Source organism: Phyllobates terribilis, unplaced genomic scaffold, assembly GCF_046119375.1.
Source record: "Phyllobates terribilis strain yellow unplaced genomic scaffold, ASM4611937v1 Scaffold_8__6_contigs__length_399053987, whole genome shotgun sequence".
Classification (NCBI taxonomy): domain Eukaryota; kingdom Metazoa; phylum Chordata; class Amphibia; order Anura; family Dendrobatidae; genus Phyllobates; species Phyllobates terribilis.
Window position 1 is genome coordinate 346448235 of NW_027362768.1, and position 22732 is coordinate 346470966.

General features: G+C 45.5%; 17 non-coding genes across 17 annotated transcripts; all 17 read left to right on the forward strand.

Annotated features, from left to right (window-relative positions):
- Positions 1–584: 584 nt before the first annotated feature.
- LOC141157992 (U2 spliceosomal RNA) lies at positions 585–775 on the forward strand. Its single transcript, XR_012248030.1, has one exon. It is a non-coding gene; the product is annotated as a U2 spliceosomal RNA (small nuclear RNA).
- Positions 776–1893: 1118 nt separating this feature from the next.
- On the forward strand, positions 1894–2084 carry LOC141157994 (U2 spliceosomal RNA). Its single transcript, XR_012248032.1, has one exon. It is a non-coding gene; the product is annotated as a U2 spliceosomal RNA (small nuclear RNA).
- A 1121-nt stretch (positions 2085–3205) lies between these two features.
- Positions 3206–3396, forward strand: LOC141157995 (U2 spliceosomal RNA). Its single transcript, XR_012248033.1, has one exon. It is a non-coding gene; the product is annotated as a U2 spliceosomal RNA (small nuclear RNA).
- A 1119-nt stretch (positions 3397–4515) lies between these two features.
- LOC141157996 (U2 spliceosomal RNA) lies at positions 4516–4706 on the forward strand. The gene has a single exon (XR_012248034.1). It is a non-coding gene; the product is annotated as a U2 spliceosomal RNA (small nuclear RNA).
- A 1112-nt stretch (positions 4707–5818) lies between these two features.
- LOC141157997 (U2 spliceosomal RNA) lies at positions 5819–6009 on the forward strand. Its single transcript, XR_012248035.1, has one exon. It is a non-coding gene; the product is annotated as a U2 spliceosomal RNA (small nuclear RNA).
- Positions 6010–7125: 1116 nt separating this feature from the next.
- On the forward strand, positions 7126–7316 carry LOC141159876 (U2 spliceosomal RNA). Its single transcript, XR_012249870.1, has one exon. It is a non-coding gene; the product is annotated as a U2 spliceosomal RNA (small nuclear RNA).
- A 1116-nt stretch (positions 7317–8432) lies between these two features.
- Positions 8433–8623, forward strand: LOC141159878 (U2 spliceosomal RNA). Its single transcript, XR_012249872.1, has one exon. It is a non-coding gene; the product is annotated as a U2 spliceosomal RNA (small nuclear RNA).
- A 1117-nt stretch (positions 8624–9740) lies between these two features.
- LOC141159548 (U2 spliceosomal RNA) lies at positions 9741–9931 on the forward strand. The gene has a single exon (XR_012249552.1). It is a non-coding gene; the product is annotated as a U2 spliceosomal RNA (small nuclear RNA).
- A 1120-nt stretch (positions 9932–11051) lies between these two features.
- On the forward strand, positions 11052–11242 carry LOC141157998 (U2 spliceosomal RNA). Its single transcript, XR_012248036.1, has one exon. It is a non-coding gene; the product is annotated as a U2 spliceosomal RNA (small nuclear RNA).
- A 1121-nt stretch (positions 11243–12363) lies between these two features.
- On the forward strand, positions 12364–12554 carry LOC141159422 (U2 spliceosomal RNA). The gene has a single exon (XR_012249429.1). It is a non-coding gene; the product is annotated as a U2 spliceosomal RNA (small nuclear RNA).
- A 1114-nt stretch (positions 12555–13668) lies between these two features.
- On the forward strand, positions 13669–13859 carry LOC141157999 (U2 spliceosomal RNA). The gene has a single exon (XR_012248037.1). It is a non-coding gene; the product is annotated as a U2 spliceosomal RNA (small nuclear RNA).
- Positions 13860–14978: 1119 nt separating this feature from the next.
- LOC141158000 (U2 spliceosomal RNA) lies at positions 14979–15169 on the forward strand. Its single transcript, XR_012248038.1, has one exon. It is a non-coding gene; the product is annotated as a U2 spliceosomal RNA (small nuclear RNA).
- Positions 15170–16287: 1118 nt separating this feature from the next.
- LOC141158001 (U2 spliceosomal RNA) lies at positions 16288–16478 on the forward strand. The gene has a single exon (XR_012248039.1). It is a non-coding gene; the product is annotated as a U2 spliceosomal RNA (small nuclear RNA).
- A 1120-nt stretch (positions 16479–17598) lies between these two features.
- Positions 17599–17789, forward strand: LOC141158002 (U2 spliceosomal RNA). The gene has a single exon (XR_012248040.1). It is a non-coding gene; the product is annotated as a U2 spliceosomal RNA (small nuclear RNA).
- A 1120-nt stretch (positions 17790–18909) lies between these two features.
- Positions 18910–19100, forward strand: LOC141158003 (U2 spliceosomal RNA). Its single transcript, XR_012248041.1, has one exon. It is a non-coding gene; the product is annotated as a U2 spliceosomal RNA (small nuclear RNA).
- Positions 19101–20219: 1119 nt separating this feature from the next.
- LOC141158005 (U2 spliceosomal RNA) lies at positions 20220–20410 on the forward strand. The gene has a single exon (XR_012248043.1). It is a non-coding gene; the product is annotated as a U2 spliceosomal RNA (small nuclear RNA).
- A 1119-nt stretch (positions 20411–21529) lies between these two features.
- On the forward strand, positions 21530–21720 carry LOC141159500 (U2 spliceosomal RNA). Its single transcript, XR_012249506.1, has one exon. It is a non-coding gene; the product is annotated as a U2 spliceosomal RNA (small nuclear RNA).
- Positions 21721–22732: the final 1012 nt, after the last annotated feature.

Sequence of the window (22732 nt, forward strand, 5' to 3'; positions counted from 1 at the left end):
CAGACTATAAAAGAGAAACCAACCCAAAAAGTTTGGTTGATTAGTCTGTGGCATTCTTTTAAACTGTTGCTTATGGCGGTCTCTGTGAGCTTCTCAGTGACATTCAGCCATCCAGGTATCCCGCCTGCAGTAGACGGAATGTGGCAATGGAACGCTGGCTGCGCGTGACATAATAGGCTCTGAGCCTTTATATACCTGCGCACAGCAGCAGCCACCTTCAGTCTGCTGCTGGACAGCCAGCAGCAGCAGCAGCAGCAGGAGAGGTAATTAATCAGCAACCCTCCTGCTAAGGGTAGACAGCTGCTCGTTCCACCCCCCCCCCCCGCCTTAATTGGTTCTCCTCCCTTCCAACGGTGTTGAGGCGGGTGGGAACAGCCGGGGGTTGAGGGTACTGTGCTAAAAGAGGTGGAGTTATGCAGATCTAAAACGCGTGGATTGCAGCAGCAGCAAGCCGAAAAGTGCAGGCATGTGAGGGATCTAGAGGTTGACAGCATGTCTTCTTAACGGGAGTCCAGGTGGCCATCTCCACAAATGGACTTTTCAGAATCCTTGGGTGGCACCGTAGTCGGAAACCAATTCTGGTTATCGCTTCTCGGCCTTTTGGCTAAGATCAAGTGTAGTATCTGTTCTTATCAGTTTAATATCTGATACGTCCCCTATCTGGGGACCATATATTAAATGGATTTTTAGAACAGGGAGATGGAAAAAGAGCTTGCTCTGTCCACTCCACGCATTGACCTGGTATTGCAGTATCTCCAGGACCGGTGCACCCCTTCTTTAATGCAGTTTCTAAAATCAGAAAGAATTGAATTCAATGCTTTTTGTTCATTTGGCTTGTTTGTCGGATTTTGGGATGGACTCTTTGGCTTTGCTTTTCTTCTCCTCATTGGATTTTTCATGTTAAAAGTTGCAGAAGCCAGATGACAAGCTCATTTTGGTTCAACTTCAGCAACTGTGCATTGCATTGCCATGTAATTTAATGCAATGCTATCTATCTAGCTCTCCCTCTATACTTCCTTTTGGATAAACAGACATATTAGGCAAGCATTTTGGAGCTTTCACCTAAATAACTACAGGTGGTGAGATAAGCTGCACAATATAATTGACCTTTCAGTATATTGTTGCACACACACCATCTATTTAGCAAATGCCCTTGTTATCAACAGCAGCCTTTTAAACTCACCTGAGCTAACAGGTATGTGAGCTGGTTACTCTGCTGCGCTTAAAATTTCTTTTTTGGTTTGCTACAATGCCTTTTCTGAAACGTTGTCTCCCTCTGCTGGAACACTGACTTCTTTCATTTAATGCCTGCAGACTATAAAAGAGAAACCAACCCAAAAAGTTTGGTTGATTAGTCTGTGGCATTCTTTTAAACTGTTGCTTATGGCGGTCTCTGTGAGCTTCTCAGTGACATTCAGCCATCCAGGTATCCCGCCTGCAGTAGACGGAATGTGGCAATGGAACGCTGGCTGCGCGTGTCATAATAGGCTCTGAGCCTTTATATACCTGCGCACAGCAGCAGCCACCTTCAGTCTGCTGCTGGACAGCCAGCAGCAGCAGCAGCAGGAGAGGTAATTAATCAGCAACCCTCCTGCTAAGGGTAGACAGCTGCTCGTTCCACCCCCCCCCCCCCGCCTTAATTGGTTCTCCTCCCTTCCAACGGTGTTGAGGCGGGTGGGAACAGCCGGGGGTTGAGGGTACTGTGCTAAAAGAGGTGGAGTTATGCAGATCTAAAACGCGTGGATTGCAGCAGCAGCAAGCCGAAAAGTGCAGGCATGTGAGGGATCTAGAGGTTGACAGCATGTCTTCTTAACGGGAGTCCAGGTGGCCATCTCCACAAATGGACTTTTCAGAATCCTTGGGTGGCACCGTAGTCGGAAACCAATTCTGGTTATCGCTTCTCGGCCTTTTGGCTAAGATCAAGTGTAGTATCTGTTCTTATCAGTTTAATATCTGATACGTCCCCTATCTGGGGACCATATATTAAATGGATTTTTAGAACAGGGAGATGGAAAAAGAGCTTGCTCTGTCCACTCCACGCATTGACCTGGTATTGCAGTATCTCCAGGACCGGTGCACCCCTTCTTTAATGCAGTTTCTAAAATCAGAAAGAATTGAATTCAATGCTTTTTGTTCATTTGGCTTGTTTGTCGGATTTTGGGATGGACTCTTTGGCTTTGCTTTTCTTCTCCTCATTGGATTTTTCATGTTAAAAGTTGCAGAAGCCAGATGACAAGCTCATTTTGGTTCAACTTCAGCAACTGTGCATTGCATTGCCATGTAATGTAATGCAATGCTATCTATCTAGCTCTCCCTCTATACTTCCTTTTGGATAAACAGACATATTAGGCAAGCATTTTGGAGCTTTCACCTAAATAACTACAGGTGGTGAGATAAGCTGCACAATATAATTGACCTTTCAGTATATTGTTGCACACACACCATCTATTTAGCAAATGCCCTTGTTATCAACAGCAGCCTTTTAAACTCACCTGAGCTAACAGGTATGTGAGCTGGTTACTCTGCTGCGCTTAAAATTTCTTTTTTGGTTTGCTACAATGCCTTTTCTGAAACGTTGTCTCCCTCTGCTGGAACACTGACTTCTTTCATTTAATGCCTGCAGACTATAAAAGAGAAACCAACCCAAAAAGTTTGGTTGATTAGTCTGTGGCATTCTTTTAAACTGTTGCTTATGGCGGTCTCTGTGAGCTTCTCAGTGACATTCAGCCATCCAGGTATCCCGCCTGCAGTAGACGGAATGTGGCAATGGAACGCTGGCTGCGCGTGTCATAATAGGCTCTGAGCCTTTATATACCTGCGCACAGCAGCAGCCACCTTCAGTCTGCTGCTGGACAGCCAGCAGCAGCAGCAGCAGCAGCAGGAGAGGTAATTAATCAGCAACCCTCCTGCTAAGGGTAGACAGCTGCTCGTTCCACCCCCCCCCCGCCTTAATTGGTTCTCCTCCCTTCCAACGGTGTTGAGGCGGGTGGGAACAGCCGGGGGTTGAGGGTACTGTGCTAAAAGAGGTGGAGTTATGCAGATCTAAAACGCGTGGATTGCAGCAGCAGCAAGCCGAAAAGTGCAGGCATGTGAGGGATCTAGAGGTTGACAGCATGTCTTCTTAACGGGAGTCCAGGTGGCCATCTCCACAAATGGACTTTTCAGAATCCTTGGGTGGCACCGTAGTCGGAAACCAATTCTGGTTATCGCTTCTCGGCCTTTTGGCTAAGATCAAGTGTAGTATCTGTTCTTATCAGTTTAATATCTGATACGTCCCCTATCTGGGGACCATATATTAAATGGATTTTTAGAACAGGGAGATGGAAAAAGAGCTTGCTCTGTCCACTCCACGCATTGACCTGGTATTGCAGTATCTCCAGGACCGGTGCACCCCTTCTTTAATGCAGTTTCTAAAATCAGAAAGAATTGAATTCAATGCTTTTTGTTCATTTGGCTTGTTTGTCGGATTTTGGGATGGACTCTTTGGCTTTGCTTTTCTTCTCCTCATTGGATTTTTCATGTTAAAAGTTGCAGAAGCCAGATGACAAGCTCATTTTGGTTCAACTTCAGCAACTGTGCATTGCATTGCCATGTAATTTAATGCAATGCTATCTATCTAGCTCTCCCTCTATACTTCCTTTTGGATAAACAGACATATTAGGCAAGCATTTTGGAGCTTTCACCTAAATAACTACAGGTGGTGAGATAAGCTGCACAATATAATTGACCTTTCAGTATATTGTTGCACACACACCATCTATTTAGCAAATGCCCTTGTTATCAACAGCAGCCTTTTAAACTCACCTGAGCTAACAGGTATGTGAGCTGGTTACTCTGCTGCGCTTAAAATTTCTTTTTTGGTTTGCTACAATGCCTTTTCTGAAACGTTGTCTCCCTCTGCTGGAACACTGACTTCTTTCATTTAATGCCTGCAGACTATAAAAGAGAAACCAACCCAAAAAGTTTGGTTGATTAGTCTGTGGCATTCTTTTAAACTGTTGCTTATGGCGGTCTCTGTGAGCTTCTCAGTGACATTCAGCCATCCAGGTATCCCGCCTGCAGTAGACGGAATGTGGCAATGGAACGCTGGCTGCGCGTGTCATAATAGGCTCTGAGCCTTTATATACCTGCGCACAGCAGCAGCCACCTTCAGTCTGCTGCTGGACAGCCAGCAGCAGCAGCAGCAGCAGGAGAGGTAATTAATCAGCAACCCTCCTGCTAAGGGTAGACAGCTGCTCGTTCCACCCCCCCCCCCACCTTAATTGGTTCTCCTCCCTTCCAACGGTGTTGAGGCGGGTGGGAACAGCCGGGGGTTGAGGGTACTGTGCTAAAAGAGGTGGAGTTATGCAGATCTAAAACGCGTGGATTGCAGCAGCAGCAAGCCGAAAAGTGCAGGCATGTGAGGGATCTAGAGGTTGACAGCATGTCTTCTTAACGGGAGTCCAGGTGGCCATCTCCACAAATGGACTTTTCAGAATCCTTGGGTGGCACCGTAGTCGGAAACCAATTCTGGTTATCGCTTCTCGGCCTTTTGGCTAAGATCAAGTGTAGTATCTGTTCTTATCAGTTTAATATCTGATACGTCCCCTATCTGGGGACCATATATTAAATGGATTTTTAGAACAGGGAGATGGAAAAAGAGCTTGCTCTGTCCACTCCACGCATTGACCTGGTATTGCAGTATCTCCAGGACCGGTGCACCCCTTCTTTAATGCAGTTTCTAAAATCAGAAAGAATTGAATTCAATGCTTTTTGTTCATTTGGCTTGTTTGTCGGATTTTGGGATGGACTCTTTGGCTTTGCTTTTCTTCTCCTCATTGGATTTTTCATGTTAAAAGTTGCAGAAGCCAGATGACAAGCTCATTTTGGTTCAACTTCAGCAACTGTGCATTGCATTGCCATGTAATGTAATGCAATGCTATCTATCTAGCTCTCCCTCTATACTTCCTTTTGGATAAACAGACATATTAGGCAAGCATTTTGGAGCTTTCACCTAAATAACTACAGGTGGTGAGATAAGCTGCACAATATAATTGACCTTTCAGTATATTGTTGCACACACACCATCTATTTAGCAAATGCCCTTGTTATCAACAGCAGCCTTTTAAACTCACCTGAGCTAACAGGTATGTGAGCTGGTTACTCTGCTGCGCTTAAAATTTCTTTTTTGGTTTGCTACAATGCCTTTTCTGAAACGTTGTCTCCCTCTGCTGGAACACTGACTTCTTTCATTTAATGCCTGCAGACTATAAAAGAGAAACCAACCCAAAAAGTTTGGTTGATTAGTCTGTGGCATTCTTTTAAACTGTTGCTTATGGCGGTCTCTGTGAGCTTCTCAGTGACATTCAGCCATCCAGGTATCCCGCCTGCAGTAGACGGAATGTGGCAATAGAACGCTGGCTGCGCGTGTCATAATAGGCTCTGAGCCTTTATATACCTGCGCACAGCAGCAGCCACCTTCAGTCTGCTGCTGGACAGCCAGCAGCAGCAGCAGGAGAGGTAATTAATCAGCAACCCTCCTGCTAAGGGTAGACAGCTGCTCGTTCCACCCCCCCCCCGCCTTAATTGGTTCTCCTCCCTTCCAACGGTGTTGAGGCGGGTGGGAACAGCCGGGGGTTGAGGGTACTGTGCTAAAAGAGGTGGAGTTATGCAGATCTAAAACGCGTGGATTGCCGCAGCAGCAAGCCGAAAAGTGCAGGCATGTGAGGGATCTAGAGGTTGACAGCATGTCTTCTTAACGGGAGTCCAGGTGGCCATCTCCACAAATGGACTTTTCAGAATCCTTGGGTGGCACCGTAGTCGGAAACCAATTCTGGTTATCGCTTCTCGGCCTTTTGGCTAAGATCAAGTGTAGTATCTGTTCTTATCAGTTTAATATCTGATACGTCCCCTATCTGGGGACCATATATTAAATGGATTTTTAGAACAGGGAGATGGAAAAAGAGCTTGCTCTGTCCACTCCACGCATTGACCTGGTATTGCAGTATCTCCAGGACCGGTGCACCCCTTCTTTAATGCAGTTTCTAAAATCAGAAAGAATTGAATTCAATGCTTTTTGTTCATTTGGCTTGTTTGTCGGATTTTGGGATGGACTCTTTGGCTTTGCTTTTCTTCTCCTCATTGGATTTTTCATGTTAAAAGTTGCAGAAGCCAGATGACAAGCTCATTTTGGTTCAACTTCAGCAACTGTGCATTGCATTGCCATGTAATGTAATGCAATGCTATCTATCTAGCTCTCCCTCTATACTTCCTTTTGGATAAACAGACATATTAGGCAAGCATTTTGGAGCTTTCACCTAAATAACTACAGGTGGTGAGATAAGCTGCACAATATAATTGACCTTTCAGTATATTGTTGCACACACACCATCTATTTAGCAAATGCCCTTGTTATCAACAGCAGCCTTTTAAACTCACCTGAGCTAACAGGTATGTGAGCTGGTTACTCTGCTGCGCTTAAAATTTCTTTTTTGGTTTGCTACAATGCCTTTTCTGAAACGTTGTCTCCCTCTGCTGGAACACTGACTTCTTTCATTTAATGCCTGCAGACTATAAAAGAGAAACCAACCCAAAAAGTTTGGTTGATTAGTCTGTGGCATTCTTTTAAACTGTTGCTTATGGCGGTCTCTGTGAGCTTCTCAGTGACATTCAGCCATCCAGGTATCCCGCCTGCAGTAGACGGAATGTGGCAATGGAACGCTGGCTGCGCGTGTCATAATAGGCTCTGAGCCTTTATATACCTGCGCACAGCAGCAGCCACCTTCAGTCTGCTGCTGGACAGCCAGCAGCAGCAGCAGCAGCAGGAGAGGTAATTAATCAGCAACCCTCCTGCTAAGGGTAGACAGCTGCTCGTTCCACCCCCCCCGCCTTAATTGGTTCTCCTCCCTTCCAACGGTGTTGAGGCGGGTGGGAACAGCCGGGGGTTGAGGGTACTGTGCTAAAAGAGGTGGAGTTATGCAGATCTAAAACGCGTGGATTGCAGCAGCAGCAAGCCGAAAAGTGCAGGCATGTGAGGGATCTAGAGGTTGACAGCATGTCTTCTTAACGGGAGTCCAGGTGGCCATCTCCACAAATGGACTTTTCAGAATCCTTGGGTGGCACCGTAGCCGGAAACCAATTCTGGTTATCGCTTCTCGGTCTTTTGGCTAAGATCAAGTGTAGTATCTGTTCTTATCAGTTTAATATCTGATACGTCCCCTATCTGGGGACCATATATTAAATGGATTTTTAGAACAGGGAGATGGAAAAAGAGCTTGCTCTGTCCACTCCACGCATTGACCTGGTATTGCAGTATCTCCAGGACCGGTGCACCCCTTCTTTAATGCAGTTTCTAAAATCAGAAAGAATTGAATTCAATGCTTTTTGTTCATTTGGCTTGTTTGTCGGATTTTGGGATGGACTCTTTGGCTTTGCTTTTCTTCTCCTCATTGGATTTTTCATGTTAAAAGTTGCAGAAGCCAGATGACAAGCTCATTTTGGTTCAACTTCAGCAACTGTGCATTGCATTGCCATGTAATGTAATGCAATGCTATCTATCTAGCTCTCCCTCTATACTTCCTTTTGGATAAACAGACATATTAGGCAAGCATTTTGGAGCTTTCACCTAAATAACTACAGGTGGTGAGATAAGCTGCACAATATAATTGACCTTTCAGTATATTGTTGCACACACACCATCTATTTAGCAAATGCCCTTGTTATCAACAGCAGCCTTTTAAACTCACCTGAGCTAACAGGTATGTGAGCTGGTTACTCTGCTGCGCTTAAAATTTCTTTTTTGGTTTGCTACAATGCCTTTTCTGAAACGTTGTCTCCCTCTGCTGGAACACTGACTTCTTTCATTTAATGCCTGCAGACTATAAAAGAGAAACCAACCCAAAAAGTTTGGTTGATTAGTCTGTGGCATTCTTTTAAACTGTTGCTTATGGCGGTCTCTGTGAGCTTCTCAGTGACATTCAGCCATCCAGGTATCCCGCCTGCAGTAGACGGAATGTGGCAATGGAACGCTGGCTGCGCGTGTCATAATAGGCTCTGAGCCTTTATATACCTGCGCACAGCAGCAGCCACCTTCAGTCTGCTGCTGGACAGCCAGCAGCAGCAGCAGCAGCAGGAGAGGTAATTAATCAGCAACCCTCCTGCTAAGGGTAGACAGCTGCTCGTTCCACCCCCCCCGCCTTAATTGGTTCTCCTCCCTTCCAACGGTGTTGAGGCGGGTGGGAACAGCCGGGGGTTGAGGGTACTGTGCTAAAAGAGGTGGAGTTATGCAGATCTAAAACGCGTGGATTGCAGCAGCAGCAAGCCGAAAAGTGCAGGCATGTGAGGGATCTAGAGGTTGACAGCATGTCTTCTTAACGGGAGTCCAGGTGGCCATCTCCACAAATGGACTTTTCAGAATCCTTGGGTGGCACCGTAGCCGGAAACCAATTCTGGTTATCGCTTCTCGGTCTTTTGGCTAAGATCAAGTGTAGTATCTGTTCTTATCAGTTTAATATCTGATACGTCCCCTATCTGGGGACCATATATTAAATGGATTTTTAGAACAGGGAGATGGAAAAAGAGCTTGCTCTGTCCACTCCACGCATTGACCTGGTATTGCAGTATCTCCAGGACCGGTGCACCCCTTCTTTAATGCAGTTTCTAAAATCAGAAAGAATTGAATTCAATGCTTTTTGTTCATTTGGCTTGTTTGTCGGATTTTGGGATGGACTCTTTGGCTTTGCTTTTCTTCTCCTCATTGGATTTTTCATGTTAAAAGTTGCAGAAGCCAGATGACAAGCTCATTTTGGTTCAACTTCAGCAACTGTGCATTGCATTGCCATGTAATGTAATGCAATGCTATCTATCTAGCTCTCCCTCTATACTTCCTTTTGGATAAACAGACATATTAGGCAAGCATTTTGGAGCTTTCACCTAAATAACTACAGGTGGTGAGATAAGCTGCACAATATAATTGACCTTTCAGTATATTGTTGCACACACACCATCTATTTAGCAAATGCCCTTGTTATCAACAGCAGCCTTTTAAACTCACCTGAGCTAACAGGTATGTGAGCTGGTTACTCTGCTGCGCTTAAAATTTCTTTTTTGGTTTGCTACAATGCCTTTTCTGAAACGTTGTCTCCCTCTGCTGGAACACTGACATCTTTCATTTAATGCCTGCAGACTATAAAAGAGAAACCAACCCAAAAAGTTTGGTTGATTAGTCTGTGGCATTCTTTTAAACTGTTGCTTATGGCGGTCTCTGTGAGCTTCTCAGTGACATTCAGCCATCCAGGTATCCCGCCTGCAGTAGACGGAATGTGGCAATGGAACGCTGGCTGCGCGTGTCATAATAGGCTCTGAGCCTTTATATACCTGCGCACAGCAGCAGCCACCTTCAGTCTGCTGCTGGACAGCCAGCAGCAGCAGCAGCAGCAGGAGAGGTAATTAATCAGCAACCCTCCTGCTAAGGGTAGACAGCTGCTCGTTCCACCCCCCCCCACCTTAATTGGTTCTCCTCCCTTCCAACGGTGTTGAGGCGGGTGGGAACAGCCGGGGGTTGAGGGTACTGTGCTAAAAGAGGTGGAGTTATGCAGATCTAAAACGCGTGGATTGCAGCACCAGCAAGCCGAAAAGTGCAGGCATGTGAGGGATCTAGAGGTTGACAGCATGTCTTCTTAACGGGAGTCCAGGTGGCCATCTCCACAAATGGACTTTTCAGAATCCTTGGGTGGCACCGTAGTCGGAAACCAATTCTGGTTATCGCTTCTCGGCCTTTTGGCTAAGATCAAGTGTAGTATCTGTTCTTATCAGTTTAATATCTGATACGTCCCCTATCTGGGGACCATATATTAAATGGATTTTTAGAACAGGGAGATGTAAAAAGAGCTTGCTCTGTCCACTCCACGCATTGACCTGGTATTGCAGTATCTCCAGGACCGGTGCACCCCTTCTTTAATGCAGTTTCTAAAATCAGAAAGAATTGAATTCAATGCTTTTTGTTCATTTGGCTTGTTTGTCGGATTTTGGGATGGACTCTTTGGCTTTGCTTTTCTTCTCCTCATTGGATTTTTCATGTTAAAAGTTGCAGAAGCCAGATGACAAGCTCATTTTGGTTCAACTTCAGCAACTGTGCATTGCATTGCCATGTAATGTAATGCAATGCTATCTATCTAGCTCTCCCTCTATACTTCCTTTTGGATAAACAGACATATTAGGCAAGCATTTTGGAGCTTTCACCTAAATAACTACAGGTGGTGAGATAAGCTGCACAATATAATTGACCTTTCAGTATATTGTTGCACACACACCATCTATTTAGCAAATGCCCTTGTTATCAACAGCAGCCTTTTAAACTCACCTGAGCTAACAGGTATGTGAGCTGGTTACTCTGCTGCGCTTAAAATTTCTTTTTTGGTTTGCTACAATGCCTTTTCTGAAACGTTGTCTCCCTCTGCTGGAACACTGACTTCTTTCATTTAATGCCTGCAGACTATAAAAGAGAAACCAACCCAAAAAGTTTGGTTGATTAGTCTGTGGCATTCTTTTAAACTGTTGCTTATGGCGGTCTCTGTGAGCTTCTCAGTGACATTCAGCCATCCAGGTATCCCGCCTGCAGTAGACGGAATGTGGCAATGGAACGCTGGCTGCGCGTGTCATAATAGGCTCTGAGCCTTTATATACCTGCGCACAGCAGCAGCCACCTTCAGTCTGCTGCTGGACAGCCAGCAGCAGCAGCAGCAGCAGGAGAGGTAATTAATCAGCAACCCTCCTGCTAAGGGTAGACAGCTGCTCGTTCCACCCCCCCCCCCCGCTTTAATTGGTTCTCCTCCCTTCCAACGGTGTTGAGGCGGGTGGGAACAGCCGGGGGTTGAGGGTACTGTGCTAAAAGAGGTGGAGTTATGCAGATCTAAAACGCGTGGATTGCAGCAGCAGCAAGCCGAAAAGTGCAGGCATGTGAGGGATCTAGAGGTTGACAGCATGTCTTCTTAACGGGAGTCCAGGTGGCCATCTCCACAAATGGACTTTTCAGAATCCTTGGGTGGCACCGTAGTCGGAAACCAATTCTGGTTATCGCTTCTCGGCCTTTTGGCTAAGATCAAGTGTAGTATCTGTTCTTATCAGTTTAATATCTGATACGTCCCCTATCTGGGGACCATATATTAAATGGATTTTTAGAACAGGGAGATGGAAAAAGAGCTTGCTCTGTCCACTCCACGCATTGACCTGGTATTGCAGTATCTCCAGGACCGGTGCACCCCTTCTTTAATGCAGTTTCTAAAATCAGAAAGAATTGAATTCAATGCTTTTTGTTCATTTGGCTTGTTTGTCGGATTTTGGGATGGACTCTTTGGCTTTGCTTTTCTTCTCCTCATTGGATTTTTCATGTTAAAAGTTGCAGAAGCCAGATGACAAGCTCATTTTGGTTCAACTTCAGCAACTGTGCATTGCATTGCCATGTAATGTAATGCAATGCTATCTATCTAGCTCTCCCTCTATACTTCCTTTTGGATAAACAGACATATTAGGCAAGCATTTTGGAGCTTTCACCTAAATAACTACAGGTGGTGAGATAAGCTGCACAATATAATTGACCTTTCAGTATATTGTTGCACACACACCATCTATTTAGCAAATGCCCTTGTTATCAACAGCAGCCTTTTAAACTCACCTGAGCTAACAGGTATGTGAGCTGGTTACTCTGCTGCGCTTAAAATTTCTTTTTTGGTTTGCTACAATGCCTTTTCTGAAACGTTGTCTCCCTCTGCTGGAACACTGACTTCTTTCATTTAATGCCTGCAGACTATAAAAGAGAAACCAACCCAAAAAGTTTGGTTGATTAGTCTGTGGCATTCTGTTAAACTGTTGCTTATGGCAGTCTCTGTGAGCTTCTCAGTGACATTCAGCCATCCAGGTATCCCGCCTGCAGTAGACGGAATGTGGCAATGGAACGCTGGCTGCGCATGTCATAATAGGCTCTGAGCCTTTATATACCTGCGCACAGCAGCAGCCACCTTCAGTCTGCTGCTGGACAGCCAGCAGCAGCAGCAGCAGCAGGAGAGGTAATTAATCAGCAACCCTCCTGCTAAGGGTAGACAGCTGCTCGTTCCACCCCCCCCCCCCCGCCTTAATTGGTTCTCCTCCCTTCCAACGGTGTTGAGGCGGGTGGGAACAGCCGGGGGTTGAGGGTACTGTGCTAAAAGAGGTGGAGTTATGCAGATCTAAAACGCGTGGATTGCAGCAGCAGCAAGCCGAAAAGTGCAGGCATGTGAGGGATCTAGAGGTTGACAGCATGTCTTCTTAACGGGAGTCCAGGTGGCCATCTCCACAAATGGACTTTTCAGAATCCTTGGGTGGCACCGTAGTCGGAAACCAATTCTGGTTATCGCTTCTCGGCCTTTTGGCTAAGATCAAGTGTAGTATCTGTTCTTATCAGTTTAATATCTGATACGTCCCCTATCTGGGGACCATATATTAAATGGATTTTTAGAACACGGAGATGGAAAAAGAGCTTGCTCTGTCCACTCCACGCATTGACCTGGTATTGCAGTATCTCCAGGACCGGTGCACCCCTTCTTTAATGCAGTTTCTAAAATCAGAAAGAATTGAATTCAATGCTTTTTGTTCATTTGGCTTGTTTGTCGGATTTTGGGATGGACTCTTTGGCTTTGCTTTTCTTCTCCTCATTGGATTTTTCATGTTAAAAGTTGCAGAAGCCAGATGACAAGCTCATTTTGGTTCAACTTCAGCAACTGCGCATTGCATTGCCATGTAATGTAATGCAATGCTATCTATCTAGCTCTCCCTCTATACTTCCTTTTGGATAAACAGACATATTAGGCAAGCATTTTGGAGCTTTCACCTAAATAACTACAGGTGGTGAGATAAGCTGCACAATATAATTGACCTTTCAGTATATTGTTGCACACACACCATCTATTTAGCAAATGCCCTTGTTATCAACAGCAGCCTTTTAAACTCACCTGAGCTAACAGGTATGTGAGCTGGTTACTCTGCTGCGCTTAAAATTTCTTTTTTGGTTTGCTACAATGCCTTTTCTGAAACGTTGTCTCCCTCTGCTGGAACACTGACTTCTTTCATTTAATGCCTGCAGACTATAAAAGAGAAACCAACCCAAAAAGTTTGGTTGATTAGTCTGTGGCATTCTTTTAAACTGTTGCTTATGGCGGTCTCTGTGAGCTTCTCAGTGACATTCAGCCATCCAGGTATCCCGCCTGCAGTAGACGGAATGTGGCAATGGAACGCTGGCTGCGCGTGTCATAATAGGCTCTGAGCCTTTATATACCTGCGCACAGCAGCAGCCACCTTCAGTCTGCTGCTGGACAGCCAGCAGCAGCAGCAGGAGAGGTAATTAATCAGCAACCCTCCTGCTAAGGGTAGACAGCTGCTCGTTCCACCCCCCCCCCCCGCCTTAATTGGTTCTCCTCCCTTTCAACGGTGTTGAGGCGGGTGGGAACAGCCGGGGGTTGAGGGTACTGTGCTAAAAGAGGTGGAGTTATGCAGATCTAAAACGCGTGGATTGCAGCAGCAGCAAGCCGAAAAGTGCAGGCATGTGAGGGATCTAGAGGTTGACAGCATGTCTTCTTAACGGGAGTCCAGGTGGCCATCTCCACAAATGGACTTTTCAGAATCCTTGGGTGGCACCGTAGTCGGAAACCAATTCTGGTTATCGCTTCTCGGCCTTTTGGCTAAGATCAAGTGTAGTATCTGTTCTTATCAGTTTAATATCTGATACGTCCCCTATCTGGGGACCATATATTAAATGGATTTTTAGAACAGGGAGATGGAAAAAGAGCTTGCTCTGTCCACTCCACGCATTGACCTGGTATTGCAGTATCTCCAGGACCGGTGCACCCCTTCTTTAATGCAGTTTCTAAAATCAGAAAGAATTGAATTCAATGCTTTTTGTTCATTTGGCTTGTTTGTCGGATTTTGGGATGGACTCTTTGGCTTTGCTTTTCTTCTCCTCATTGGATTTTTCATGTTAAAAGTTGCAGAAGCCAGATGACAAGCTCATTTTGGTTCAACTTCAGCAACTGTGCATTGCATTGCCATGTAATGTAATGCAATGCTATCTATCTAGCTCTCCCTCTATACTTCCTTTTGGATAAACAGACATATTAGGCAAGCATTTTGGAGCTTTCACCTAAATAACTACAGGTGGTGAGATAAGCTGCACAATATAATTGACCTTTCAGTATATTGTTGCACACACACCATCTATTTAGCAAATGCCCTTGTTATCAACAGCAGCCTTTTAAACTCACCTGAGCTAACAGGTATGTGAGCTGGTTACTCTGCTGCGCTTAAAATTTCTTTTTTGGTTTGCTACAATGCCTTTTCTGAAACGTTGTCTCCCTCTGCTGGAACACTGACTTCTTTCATTTAATGCCTGCAGACTATAAAAGAGAAACCAACCCAAAAAGTTTGGTTGATTAGTCTGTGGCATTCTGTTAAACTGTTGCTTATGGCGGTCTCTGTGAGCTTCTCAGTGACATTCAGCCATCCAGGTATCCCGCCTGCAGTAGACGGAATGTGGCAATGGAACGCTGGCTGCGCGTGTCATAATAGGCTCTGAGCCTTTATATACCTGCGCACAGCAGCAGCCACCTTCAGTCTGCTGCTGGACAGCCAGCAGCAGCAGCAGCAGCAGGAGAGGTAATTAATCAGCAACCCTCCTGCTAAGGGTAGACAGCTGCTCGTTCCACCCCCCCCCCCGCCTTAATTGGTTCTCCTCCCTTCCAACGGTGTTGAGGCGGGTGGGAACAGCCGGGGGTTGAGGGTACTGTGCTAAAAGAGGTGGAGTTATGCAGATCTAAAACGCGTAGATTGCAGCAGCAGCAAGCCGAAAAGTGCAGGCATGTGAGGGATCTAGAGGTTGACAGCATGTCTTCTTAACGGGAGTCCAGGTGGCCATCTCCACAAATGGACTTTTCAGAATCCTTGGGTGGCACCGTAGTCGGAAACCAATTCTGGTTATCGCTTCTCGGCCTTTTGGCTAAGATCAAGTGTAGTATCTGTTCTTATCAGTTTAATATCTGATACGTCCCCTATCTGGGGACCATATATTAAATGGATTTTTAGAACAGGGAGATGGAAAAAGAGCTTGCTCTGTCCACTCCACGCATTGACCTGGTATTGCAGTATCTCCAGGACCGGTGCACCCCTTCTTTAATGCAGTTTCTAAAATCAGAAAGAATTGAATTCAATGCTTTTTGTTCATTTGGCTTGTTTGTCGGATTTTGGGATGGACTCTTTGGCTTTGCTTTTCTTCTCCTCATTGGATTTTTCATGTTAAAAGTTGCAGAAGCCAGATGACAAGCTCATTTTGGTTCAACTTCAGCAACTGTGCATTGCATTGCCATGTAATGTAATGCAATGCTATCTATCTAGCTCTCCCTCTATACTTCCTTTTGGATAAACAGACATATTAGGCAAGCATTTTGGAGCTTTCACCTAAATAACTACAGGTGGTGAGATAAGCTGCACAATATAATTGACCTTTCAGTATATTGTTGCACACACACCATCTATTTAGCAAATGCCCTTGTTATCAACAGCAGCCTTTTAAACTCACCTGAGATAACAGGTATGTGAGCTGGTTACTCTGCTGCGCTTAAAATTTCTTTTTTGGTTTGCTACAATGCCTTTTCTGAAACGTTGTCTCCCTCTGCTGGAACACTGACTTCTTTCATTTAATGCCTGCAGACTATAAAAGAGAAACCAACCCAAAAAGTTTGGTTGATTAGTCTGTGGCATTCTGTTAAACTGTTGCTTATGGCAGTCTCTGTGAGCTTCTCAGTGACATTCAGCCATCCAGGTATCCCGCCTGCAGTAGACGGAATGTGGCAATGGAACGCTGGCTGCGCGTGTCATAATAGGCTCTGAGCCTTTATATACCTGCGCACAGCAGCAGCCACCTTCAGTCTGCTGCTGGACAGCCAGCAGCAGCAGCAGCAGCAGGAGAGGTAATTAATCAGCAACCCTCCTGCTAAGGGTAGACAGCTGCTCGTTCCACCCCCCCCCCGCCTTAATTGGTTCTCCTCCCTTCCAACGGTGTTGAGGCGGGTGGGAACAGCCGGGGGTTGAGGGTACTGTGCTAAAAGAGGTGGAGTTATGCAGATCTAAAACGCGTGGATTGCAGCAGCAGCAAGCCGAAAAGTGCAGGCATGTGAGGGATCTAGAGGTTGACAGCATGTCTTCTTAACGGGAGTCCAGGTGGCCATCTCCACAAATGGACTTTTCAGAATCCTTGGGTGGCACCGTAGTCGGAAACCAATTCTGGTTATCGCTTCTCGGCCTTTTGGCTAAGATCAAGTGTAGTATCTGTTCTTATCAGTTTAATATCTGATACGTCCCCTATCTGGGGACCATATATTAAATGGATTTTTAGAACAGGGAGATGGAAAAAGAGCTTGCTCTGTCCACTCCACGCATTGACCTGGTATTGCAGTATCTCCAGGACCGGTGCACCCCTTCTTTAATGCAGTTTCTAAAATCAGAAAGAATTGAATTCAATGCTTTTTGTTCATTTGGCTTGTTTGTCGGATTTTGGGATGGACTCTTTGGCTTTGCTTTTCTTCTCCTCATTGGATTTTTCATGTTAAAAGTTGCAGAAGCCAGATGACAAGCTCATTTTGGTTCAACTTCAGCAACTGCGCATTGCATTGCCATGTAATGTAATGCAATGCTATCTATCTAGCTCTCCCTCTATACTTCCTTTTGGATAAACAGACATATTAGGCAAGCATTTTGGAGCTTTCACCTAAATAACTACAGGTGGTGAGATAAGCTGCACAATATAATTGACCTTTCAGTATATTGTTGCACACACACCATCTATTTAGCAAATGCCCTTGTTATCAACAGCAGCCTTTTAAACTCACCTGAGCTAACAGGTATGTGAGCTGGTTACTCTGCTGCGCTTAAAATTTCTTTTTTGGTTTGCTACAATGCCTTTTCTGAAACGTTGTCTCCCTCTGCTGGAACACTGACTTCTTTCATTTAATGCCTGCAGACTATAAAAGAGAAACCAACCCAAAAAGTTTGGTTGATTAGTCTGTGGCATTCTTTTAAACTGTTGCTTATGGCGGTCTCTGTGAGCTTCTCAGTGACATTCAGCCATCCAGGTATCCCGCCTGCAGTAGACGGAATGTGGCAATGGAACGCTGGCTGCGCGTGTCATAATAGGCTCTGAGCCTTTATATACCTGCGCACAGCAGCAGCCACCTTCAGTCTGCTGCTGGACAGCCAGCAGCAGCAGCAGCAGCAGGAGAGGTAATTAATCAGCAACCCTCCTGCTAAGGGTAGACAGCTGCTCGTTCCACCCCCCCCCCCCGCCTTAATTGGTTCTCCTCCCTTTCAACGGTGTTGAGGCGGGTGGGAACAGCCGGGGGTTGAGGGTACTGTGCTAAAAGAGGTGGAGTTATGCAGATCTAAAACGCGTGGATTGCAGCAGCAGCAAGCCGAAAAGTGCAGGCATGTGAGGGATCTAGAGGTTGACAGCATGTCTTCTTAACGGGAGTCCAGGTGGCCATCTCCACAAATGGACTTTTCAGAATCCTTGGGTGGCACCGTAGTCGGAAACCAATTCTGGTTATCGCTTCTCGGCCTTTTGGCTAAGATCAAGTGTAGTATCTGTTCTTATCAGTTTAATATCTGATACGTCCCCTATCTGGGGACCATATATTAAATGGATTTTTAGAACAGGGAGATGGAAAAAGAGCTTGCTCTGTCCACTCCACGCATTGACCTGGTATTGCAGTATCTCCAGGACCGGTGCACCCCTTCTTTAATGCAGTTTCTAAAATCAGAAAGAATTGAATTCAATGCTTTTTGTTCATTTGGCTTGTTTGTCGGATTTTGGGATGGACTCTTTGGCTTTGCTTTTCTTCTCCTCATTGGATTTTTCATGTTAAAAGTTGCAGAAGCCAGATGACAAGCTCATTTTGGTTCAACTTCAGCAACTGTGCATTGCATTGCCATGTAATGTAATGCAATGCTATCTATCTAGCTCTCCCTCTATACTTCCTTTTGGATAAACAGACATATTAGGCAAGCATTTTGGAGCTTTCACCTAAATAACTACAGGTGGTGAGATAAGCTGCACAATATAATTGACCTTTCAGTATATTGTTGCACACACACCATCTATTTAGCAAATGCCCTTGTTATCAACAGCAGCCTTTTAAACTCACCTGAGCTAACAGGTATGTGAGCTGGTTACTCTGCTGCGCTTAAAATTTCTTTTTTGGTTTGCTACAATGCCTTTTCTGAAACGTTGTCTCCCTCTGCTGGAACACTGACTTCTTTCATTTAATGCCTGCAGACTATAAAAGAGAAACCAACCCAAAAAGTTTGGTTGATTAGTCTGTGGCATTCTGTTAAACTGTTGCTTATGGCGGTCTCTGTGAGCTTCTCAGTGACATTCAGCCATCCAGGTATCCCGCCTGCAGTAGACGGAATGTGGCAATGGAACGCTGGCTGCGCGTGTCATAATAGGCTCTGAGCCTTTATATACCTGCGCACAGCAGCAGCCACCTTCAGTCTGCTGCTGGACAGCCAGCAGCAGCAGCAGCAGCAGGAGAGGTAATTAATCAGCAACCCTCCTGCTAAGGGTAGACAGCTGCTCGTTCCACCCCCCCCCCCCGCCTTAATTGGTTCTCCTCCCTTCCAACGGTGTTGAGGCGGGTGGGAACAGCCGGGGGTTGAGGGTACTGTGCTAAAAGAGGTGGAGTTATGCAGATCTAAAACGCGTGGATTGCAGCAGCAGCAAGCCGAAAAGTGCAGGCATGTGAGGGATCTAGAGGTTGACAGCATGTCTTCTTAACGGGAGTCCAGGTGGCCATCTCCACAAATGGACTTTTCAGAATCCTTGGGTGGCACCGTAGTCGGAAACCAATTCTGGTTATCGCTTCTCGGCCTTTTGGCTAAGATCAAGTGTAGTATCTGTTCTTATCAGTTTAATATCTGATACGTCCCCTATCTGGGGACCATATATTAAATGGATTTTTAGAACAGGGAGATGGAAAAAGAGCTTGCTCTGTCCACTCCACGCATTGACCTGGTATTGCAGTATCTCCAGGACCGGTGCACCCCTTCTTTAATGCAGTTTCTAAAATCAGAAAGAATTGAATTCAATGCTTTTTGTTCATTTGGCTTGTTTGTCGGATTTTGGGATGGACTCTTTGGCTTTGCTTTTCTTCTCCTCATTGGATTTTTCATGTTAAAAGTTGCAGAAGCCAGATGACAAGCTCATTTTGGTTCAACTTCAGCAACTGCGCATTGCATTGCCATGTAATGTAATGCAATGCTATCTATCTAGCTCTCCCTCTATACTTCCTTTTGGATAAACAGACATATTAGGCAAGCATTTTGGAGCTTTCACCTAAATAACTACAGGTGGTGAGATAAGCTGCACAATATAATTGACCTTTCAGTATATTGTTGCACACACACCATCTATTTAGCAAATGCCCTTGTTATCAACAGCAGCCTTTTAAACTCACCTGAGCTAACAGGTATGTGAGCTGGTTACTCTGCTGCGCTTAAAATTTCTTTTTTGGTTTGCTACAATGCCTTTTCTGAAACGTTGTCTCCCTCTGCTGGAACACTGACTTCTTTCATTTAATGCCTGCAGACTATAAAAGAGAAACCAACCCAAAAAGTTTGGTTGATTAGTCTGTGGCATTCTTTTAAACTGTTGCTTATGGCGGTCTCTGTGAGATTCTCAGTGACATTCAGCCATCCAGGTATCCCGCCTGCAGTAGACGGAATGTGGCAATGGAACGCTGGCTGCGCGTGTCATAATAGGCTCTGAGCCTTTATATACCTGCGCACAGCAGCAGCCACCTTCAGTCTGCTGCTGGACAGCCAGCAGCAGCAGCAGCAGCAGGAGAGGTAATTAATCAGCAACCCTCCTGCTAAGGGTAGACAGCTGCTCGTTCCACCCCCCCCCCCGCCTTAATTGGTTCTCCTCCCTTTCAACGGTGTTGAGGCGGGTGGGAACAGCCGGGGGTTGAGGGTACTGTGCTAAAAGAGGTGGAGTTATGCAGATCTAAAACGCGTGGATTGCAGCAGCAGCAAGCCGAAAAGTGCAGGCATGTGAGGGATCTAGAGGTTGACAGCATGTCTTCTTAACGGGAGTCCAGGTGGCCATCTCCACAAATGGACTTTTCAGAATCCTTGGGTGGCACCGTAGTCGGAAACCAATTCTGGTTATCGCTTCTCGGCCTTTTGGCTAAGATCAAGTGTAGTATCTGTTCTTATCAGTTTAATATCTGATACGTCCCCTATCTGGGGACCATATATTAAATGGATTTTTAGAACAGGGAGATGGAAAAAGAGCTTGCTCTGTCCACTCCACGCATTGACCTGGTATTGCAGTATCTCCAGGACCGGTGCACCCCTTCTTTAATGCAGTTTCTAAAATCAGAAAGAATTGAATTCAATGCTTTTTGTTCATTTGGCTTGTTTGTCGGATTTTGGGATGGACTCTTTGGCTTTGCTTTTCTTCTCCTCATTGGATTTTTCATGTTAAAAGTTGCAGAAGCCAGATGACAAGCTCATTTTGGTTCAACTTCAGCAACTGTGCATTGCATTGCCATGTAATGTAATGCAATGCTATCTATCTAGCTCTCCCTCTATACTTCCCTTTGGATAAACAGACATATTAGGCAAGCATTTTGGAGCTTTCACCTAAATAACTACAGGTGGTGAGATAAGCTGCACAATATAATTGACCTTTCAGTATATTGTTGCACACACACCATCTATTTAGCAAATGCCCTTGTTATCAACAGCAGCCTTTTAAACTCACCTGAGCTAACAGGTATGTGAGCTGGTTACTCTGCTGTGCTTAAAATTTCTTTTTTGGTTTGCTACAATGCCTTTTCTGAAACGTTGTCTCCCTCTGCTGGAACACTGACTTCTTTCATTTAATGCCTGCAGACTATAAAAGAGAAACCAACCCAAAAAGTTTGGTTGATTAGTCTGTGGCATTCTTTTAAACTGTTGCTTATGGCGGTCTCTGTGAGCTTCTCAGTGACATTCAGCCATCCAGGTATCCCGCCTGCAGTAGACGGAATGTGGCAATGGAACGCTGGCTGCGCGTGTCATAATAGGCTCTGAGCCTTTATATACCTGCGCACAGCAGCAGCCACCTTCAGTCTGCTGCTGGACAGCCAGCAGCAGCAGCAGCAGCAGGAGAGGTAATTAATCAGCAACCCTCCTGCTAAGGGTAGACAGCTGCTCGTTCCACCCCCCCCCCCGCCTTAATTGGTTCTCCTCCCTTCCAACGGTGTTGAGGCAGGTGGGAACAGCCGGGGGTTGAGGGTACTGTGCTAAAAGAGGTGGAGTTATGCAGATCTAAAACGCGTGGATTGCAGCAGCAGCAAGCCGAAAAGTGCAGGGATGTGAGGGATCTAGAGGTTGACAGCATGTCTTCTTAACGGGAGTCCAGGTGGCCATCTCCACAAATGGACTTTTCAGAATCCTTGGGTGGCACCGTAGTCGGAAACCAATTCTGGTTATCGCTTCTCGGCCTTTTGGCTAAGATCAAGTGTAGTATCTGTTCTTATCAGTTTAATATCTGATACGTCCCCTATGTGGGGACCATATATTAAATGGATTTTTAGAACAGGGAGATGGAAAAAGAGCTTGCTCTGTCCACTCCACGCATTGACCTGGTATTGCAGTATCTCCAGGACCGGTGCACCCCTTCTTTAATGCAGTTTCTAAAATCAGAAAGAATTGAATTCAATGCTTTTTGTTCATTTGGCTTGTTTGTCGGATTTTGGGATGGACTCTTTGGCTTTGCTTTTCTTCTCCTCATTGGATTTTTCATGTTAAAAGTTGCAGAAGCCAGATGACAAGCTCATTTTGGTTCAACTTCAGCAACTGTGCATTGCATTGCCATGTAATGTAATGCAATGCTATCTATCTAGCTCTCCCTCTATACTTCCTTTTGGATAAGCAGACATATTAGGCAAGCATTTTGGAGCTTTCACCTAAATAACTACAGGTGGTGAGATAAGCTGCACAATATAATTGACCTTTCAGTATATTGTTGCACACACACCATCTATTTAGCAAATGCCCTTGTTATCAACAGCAGCCTTTTAAACTCACCTGAGCTAACAGGTATGTGAGCTGGTTACTCTGCTGCGCTTAAAATTTCTTTTTTGGTTTGCTACAATGCCTTTTCTGAAACGTTGTCTCCCTCTGCTGGAACACTGACTTCTTTCATTTAATGCCTGCAGACTATTAAAGAGAAACCAACCCAAAAAGTTTGGTTGATTAGTCTGTGGCATTCTTTTAAACTGTTGCTTATGGCGGTCTCTGTGAGCTTCTCAGTGACATTCAGCCATCCAGGTATCCCGCCTGCAGTAGACGGAATGTGGCAATGGAACGCTGGCTGCGCGTGTCATAATAGGCTCTGAGCCTTTATATACCTGCGCACAGCAGCAGCCACCTTCAGTCTGCTGCTGGACAGCCAGCAGCAGCAGCAGCAGCAGCAGGAGAGGTAATTAATCAGCAACCCTCCTGCTAAGGGTAGACAGCTGCTCGTTCCACCCCCCCCCCGCCTTAATTGGTTCTCCTCCCTTCCAACGGTGTTGAGGCGGGTGGGAACAGCCGGGGGTTGAGGGTACTGTGCTAAAAGAGGTGGAGTTATGCAGATCTAAAACGCGTGGATTGCAGCAGCAGCAAGCCGAAAAGTGCAGGCATGTGAGGG